Source organism: Gymnodraco acuticeps, unplaced genomic scaffold, assembly GCF_902827175.1.
Source record: "Gymnodraco acuticeps unplaced genomic scaffold, fGymAcu1.1, whole genome shotgun sequence".
Taxonomy (NCBI): domain Eukaryota; kingdom Metazoa; phylum Chordata; class Actinopteri; order Perciformes; family Bathydraconidae; genus Gymnodraco; species Gymnodraco acuticeps.
This window is the reverse complement of record NW_022989755.1, coordinates 2,725,718-2,731,717: the sequence shown is the minus strand read 5'-3', so window position 1 is coordinate 2,731,717 and position 6,000 is coordinate 2,725,718.

Sequence of the window (6,000 nt, the reverse complement as noted above, 5' to 3'; positions counted from 1 at the left end):
GAAGAAGAGGTAAGAGGAAAGACTCCTGACCCTTTAACCAGAAGAGAGCTATTAAGTCAGGTAGCAGGCCTTTATGATCCCATCGGTCTTGTCACACCATTGGAGGGGAGGAAGCAATACAAGTATTTGAAGAGTATTTGCAACTGAGTCAAATCACCTTCGACAGAAGCTTGACGCTGGATCGGTAAACCTTTGGGAATAACATTCTCCGATGGAAGTGACAAAAGCTTTGGAACTGTGGTGTACCTCAGGTGGGAGACGGATGAAGGTATCCAAATCAGACTGGTTGAATCCAAGGCAAAACTCACACCACTGAACCAAAAAGGTGACCCTGTAAAGGCAGAGATCTGTGGTGCCATTTTTGCAGCTCGTCTAAGAAGGCATATTGAAAAGCACAGTCGAATGGAAATAGGACAATGGGTCCACCTCCTGGACAGTCAAACTGTGTTGGGAGCAATCCAGCGTGACAGTTATGGATATCAGACATTCTTGGCCAACAGAGTAGGTGAAATCCAAAAGTCTGTTGAGGATTGGTGGTGGATTCCAGGTGACCTAAACATTTCTGACATCATAACGAGAGGAGCGACCCCTGCTGATCTCAAGGAGGAATCTGAGTGGCAGAAAGGACCTTCCTTTCTGAAAATGCCAGTGGAAGAGTGGCCAAAGAAGTCAGCCAAGGAGGTTGCGGCAAATGCAAAAGACGGCATCAATAAAATCCAAAGGAAAACATTCACAGCAGCACGCACCAGAGCTCAGGCAAAGATGAAGCATCCTGATGGTACAGAACCTGTAACCCTTATAAAACCCTCTGAGGGTGAGAAAGAGACTCAAACCCGAAGAATACCAGATGGCTCAGTTATAGGGCAACTGATTGATGTGAGGAAATTCAGCAGCTTGGATAAAGTGGTCCGAGTTGTTGCCTGGGTGCTGAGAGCTGCTACGGAGTGGAAGAGGAGGACGATGAACCCAACTCCCTACAAGTCAAAGTGGGAGGTAATTCCTTCAAAAGAAGAGAGAGAGTTGAGAACTAAGAAAACTGTGCTCTCTGTTGGAGAATGTGAAGATGCACTCAGACATCTTTTCCTTTCAGCCCAGGAAGGAGTACCATTTAAAGACATTACTCTCAGCAGGTTGGTTGTATATAAGGAGGAAGAGTCGGGACTCTTTCTTACAGTGCAGACGCTTTTCTGCTTGCTCTTGCCTCTGCTTACTTTTTATGCTGATTTTCCTATTCTTATTCTCTGAAAACTTCGAGCAGCGGCTCCTGGACATTAACTTATCACTGGGACAGTTCATCTTCGTAAATAGACGGAGGGTTTCAGCCATATTTCAACATTTTTACGACGACGTCAGTCTTACAATAGCGTGGCCTAGCAACAGCTAAAGCCTGGTAGGCTACTGCTATTTAGCTTAAGCTAGTTGGTAGCAAAATGCCTCCGTTCTCTACAGATGACTTCCAGAAACTTATACAGAAGATGGCTGTGTTGGAAATGAAAATGCAACGGTTGGAAGTTAACGTGGAAGTGAATGGACTATGTCGTGGGAATGACACGACTTTACCAGTGTTGCAAAGTAATGGAGAAGGGTATGCTAACTCACAGCTAGTTAGCAGCTACAAGGATTCCAAGGAACAGGAGGGCTGTGTACCAGGTAATAAATCTACAAGTGGTAGTCCTCCCTGGAACTCTCTGGGTGCAAAGCCTAAGAGTAAATCACTTCCATGGGATTTGGGAGGACGGATAACAGGCAGAGCCCAGAGCTCCGAAATCTGTGATGCGACCGGCTGGCCTGCATTGTTATCACCCAGGAAGAGCGCCTCTTCAACCCCTATTCATACTAGGAAACAGCAGTGGACAGCTGCTAAAGGGAGAATTACAAACAATCCTCCTAAACCACCAAGTGTGCCAATCCAGAACAGATACGCTCCGCTGACCGAGAACCGGAGATCTGATGACCTGGATAACCTGTCCTCTTCACGCAGCAGGGTAAGGACCAATAGCTACTCTAAAAGTAAAAGGCTAGAGGGAAAGCTAACGACTGGGCCTGAAACTCTGATTGTGGGTGACTCTGCTGTAAGAGATGTAAAAGGTCTGTGTAATAAGAACAACACCAAAGTACTCTGTTTTCCCAAGGATGTGGTCTCTGACTTGGCTGAGAAGATCCTGCATATTGGGGCTGAACATCCGATTGTGAAGAATGTGGTACTGCACATTGGAACAAATGATGTTGTGAAACAACAGTCAGAAGTGCTGAAAGAAGACTTTAAATGTTTGTTGGAAACTGCCAGCTCTCTAAATGCAGAGGTGTTCATCAGTGGCCCTCTACCGCCAGTCAGAAGAGGAGTGGAGAGATTCAGCAGATTGTTTGCACTGAACACCTGGCTTTCAACGGCCTGTACTGACCATTCTGTTCATTTTATTGACAATTTTAACTTTTTCTGGGATCGCAGACATCTTTTCAAGGCAAATGGAGTTTGCCTGAACAAGTCAGGAGTGAAATTGTGTATCTCTAACATATTCAACTGCCTGCGTCATCAATCTGTTCCCTCTGCCAAGGACAAGCGGCAAGAGGAATCAAAACACGAGAAAGACACAACACATCACGCAGAAAACCCTGAAGAATTATCACTGCACCCGCCTGAGGAATGTTCTGATTATGGGAGACATATGAGACACATGGAGGAGTCTCCACTGCCCCCCCCCCCCTGTCAACGCCTTTGAGGATACTCCGTTCACCCTTTCACCCTCGCCCACCCTCCTGGAGATCGATGAACACACAAAGGCGATACGCAGGGCTGGCACCATGTCCTTTACCCCCGCTCCTCAACGACGCCCACCAAAATCACCGCGGAGACGCGCACCATCTCCCCCGTCCTCATCACCGCGCCTACGTCAACCACCTCCCCCCCCTGGCAGCATGTCCTCTACCCCCCGCACCATCTAGCCCGTCTCCATCACCGTGCCTACGTCGACCACCTCCCCTCCCTTCGAGGGGGCTTCTGCAGTCTCCGAAGCCTGATAAGGATGTGTGTGTACAAAACACAACAAACTCTTACTGATATGTGATGGGTCCAGGCTCAAGGGCGTATGGCACTCTCAACTCTTTCCAGGACATGTCGGGGCCCTGCCTGCCAGTAGCTTTGCCGATATCTGTGTTGATAGGTAATAGATTAAGAGCGGTGAATCATAGAAACAGGAAGCGCTCAAACGTTTGTGTGAGTGTATCTAATTTAGCAGTGATTCCATGTCAGCCACAGCTTGTTACAAAAAACATGACTGATAGTGTGTTTAACAAACTTAAACTAGCTTTATTAAATGTCAGGTCTTTGGCAGGAAAAACATTTTTAATCAATGATTTAATCACTGAGCACAATCTCGATTTTATGTTTTTAACAGAAACTTGGATTGAACAAAATAACAGTGCAGCTGTTCTTATCGAATCAACCCCTCCCAACTTTAGTTTTATGAGTCAGGAAAGAATGCATAAGAAAGGGGGTGGAGTTGCTATTCTGTTGATGATTCCCTTCAATGCAGGAAGACATCGCATGGAAACTTTGATTCTTTTGAATATGTGGCCCTTCGGCTGAAATGCTCCTCTCGAGCTCTGTTCCTAAATATCTATAGACCACCCAAATACTGTGCAAGCTTTTTTGATGACTTTACTGAACTGCTGTCTATAGTGTGTATTGACTTTGACCGTCTAGTCATTGTTGGTGATTTTAACATCCATGTTGACAACCCCCAGGACAGAGGGGCTAAAGAACTATTTTGTGTTCTTGATAGCTATGGACTGACTCAGCATGTGACGGAGCCCACGCACAATAAGGGGCACACTCTGGACTTAATTATCTCAAAGGGTCTGAATATCTCTAAGGTTGTGGTGACTGATGTTGCACTCTCTGACCATTCCTGTGTTTTCTTTGAGAGCTCTATTTCTGTTCACAAAAATGTTCAAAAAGAGGTAACCACAAAGCGATATTTAACTGAAAATACTAGGGAAATGTTTACTCAGAATTTCTCTTCCACACTTGCCCCTGCCAACATCTCAGTAAATGAGCTAGTAGATCATTTTAATTCAAAAATTAAAAATGTTATAGATGCCATTGCTCCAACTAAGGTAAAGGAAGTGTCTGGCAAGAAAATATCTCCATGGAGAAAGGCCATGACCGTGAAAACAGAAAAAAGAGAATGTCGAAAAGCTGAACGCAGGTGGCGAAAAACAAATCTCCAGGTTCACTTTGAAATCTATAAAGAGAGACTTGGCCTTTATAATTTGGAATTGAAAAACGCACGACAATCGTTCTTCTCTGACATCATTACCAAAAACAAAAACAACGCACGTGCCTTGTTTGCTACCGTCGACAGACTAACTAACCCCCCAATGTCAGTAGCCTCTGAATTTCTATCCACCAGGGCGTGCAATGATTTTGCCTCCTTTTTCACTGACAAAATTCAGAAAATCAGACAAGCAGTCAGTGCCTCTGCATCAGGAACAGCAAATGTGTTGTCCCTATCTCCACTTAACATCAATTCAGACATCATGACACAATTCCATCAGATTAATGATAAAAACCTAGAGGACATTATTCAACTTCTGAAATCCTCCTCTTGCTGCCTTGATATTATTCCAACAGGATTTTTCAAAGATGTTTTGCCTTGCATGGCCTCAGATCTACTTCATATAGTAAACAAATCTCTTCACTCAGGTGTTTTTCCACAGGCCCTGAAAACTGCAGTCATTAAACCGCACTTAAAAAAGAATAATCTAGATGCTTCAGTAATGAACAATTACAGGCCCATATCAAACCTCCCATTTCTAGGTAAGATCATTGAAAAAGTTGTTTTTCAACAGTTGAGTAATTTCTTGCATTTAAATAACTGTTTCGATGTGTTCCAGTCAGGCTTTCGTAAAAACCACAGCACTGAGACTGCTCTTGTAAAGGTCTTTAATGACATCCACTTAAACACAGACAGTGGCAGAACTTCAGTGTTAGTATTATTAGATCTCAGTGCTGCGTTTGACACTGTTGACCACAGCATATTACTAGACCGACTGGAGAACTGGGTGGGACTTTCGGAAACAGTTCTGAATTGGTTTGAATCCTACTTAAAGGACAGAAACAACTTTGTTTCTATAGGTAAATACACATCTGAGTTGACAAATATGACATGTGGGGTTCCTCAAGGCTCCATCTTGGGGCCTCTTCTCTTTAACATCTACATGCTACCACTGGCTCAGATAATGAAGAACAACAAAATAAGTTACCATAGCTATGCAGATGACACACAAATTTACGTAACAATTTCACCAGGAGACTATGCTCCAATTCAAACACTGAGTAAGTGCATTGAACAAATCAATGACTGGATGTGTCAGAACTTTCTCCAATTAAACAAAGATAAAACTGAGGTAATGGTTTTTGGAGCCAAGGCAGAACGTATCAAAGTTAGCGCTGAGCTTCAGTCTGCAATGTTCAAAACAACAGATAAAGCCAGAAATCTAGGTGTAGTCATGGACTCTGACCTGAGTTTCAACAGTCACATTAAAACTGTTACTAAATCAGCCTACTATCACCTAAAGAATATATCTAGGATTAAAAGACTAATGTCACAGCAGGATTTGGAAAAACTTGTCCATGCTTTTATCTTCAGTAGACTCGACTACTGCAATGGTGTCTTCACAGGTCTCACTAAAAAAATCTATTAGGAAGCTGCAGCTAATTCAGAACGCTGCTGCTCGAGTCCTCACTAACACTAAGAAAGTGGATCACATCACTCCAGTTCTGAAGTCTTTACACTGGCTTCCTGTGTGTCAAAGAATTGATTTCAAAATACTGCTGCTGGTTTATAAAGCACTGAATGGTTTAGGCCCAAAATACATTTCTGACCTCCTGCTAAATTATGAACCATCCAGATCTCTCAGGTCTTCAGGGACTGGTCAGCTTTCTGTCCCCAGAGTCAGAACTAAACATGGTAAAGCAGCGTTCAGTTATTATGCTCC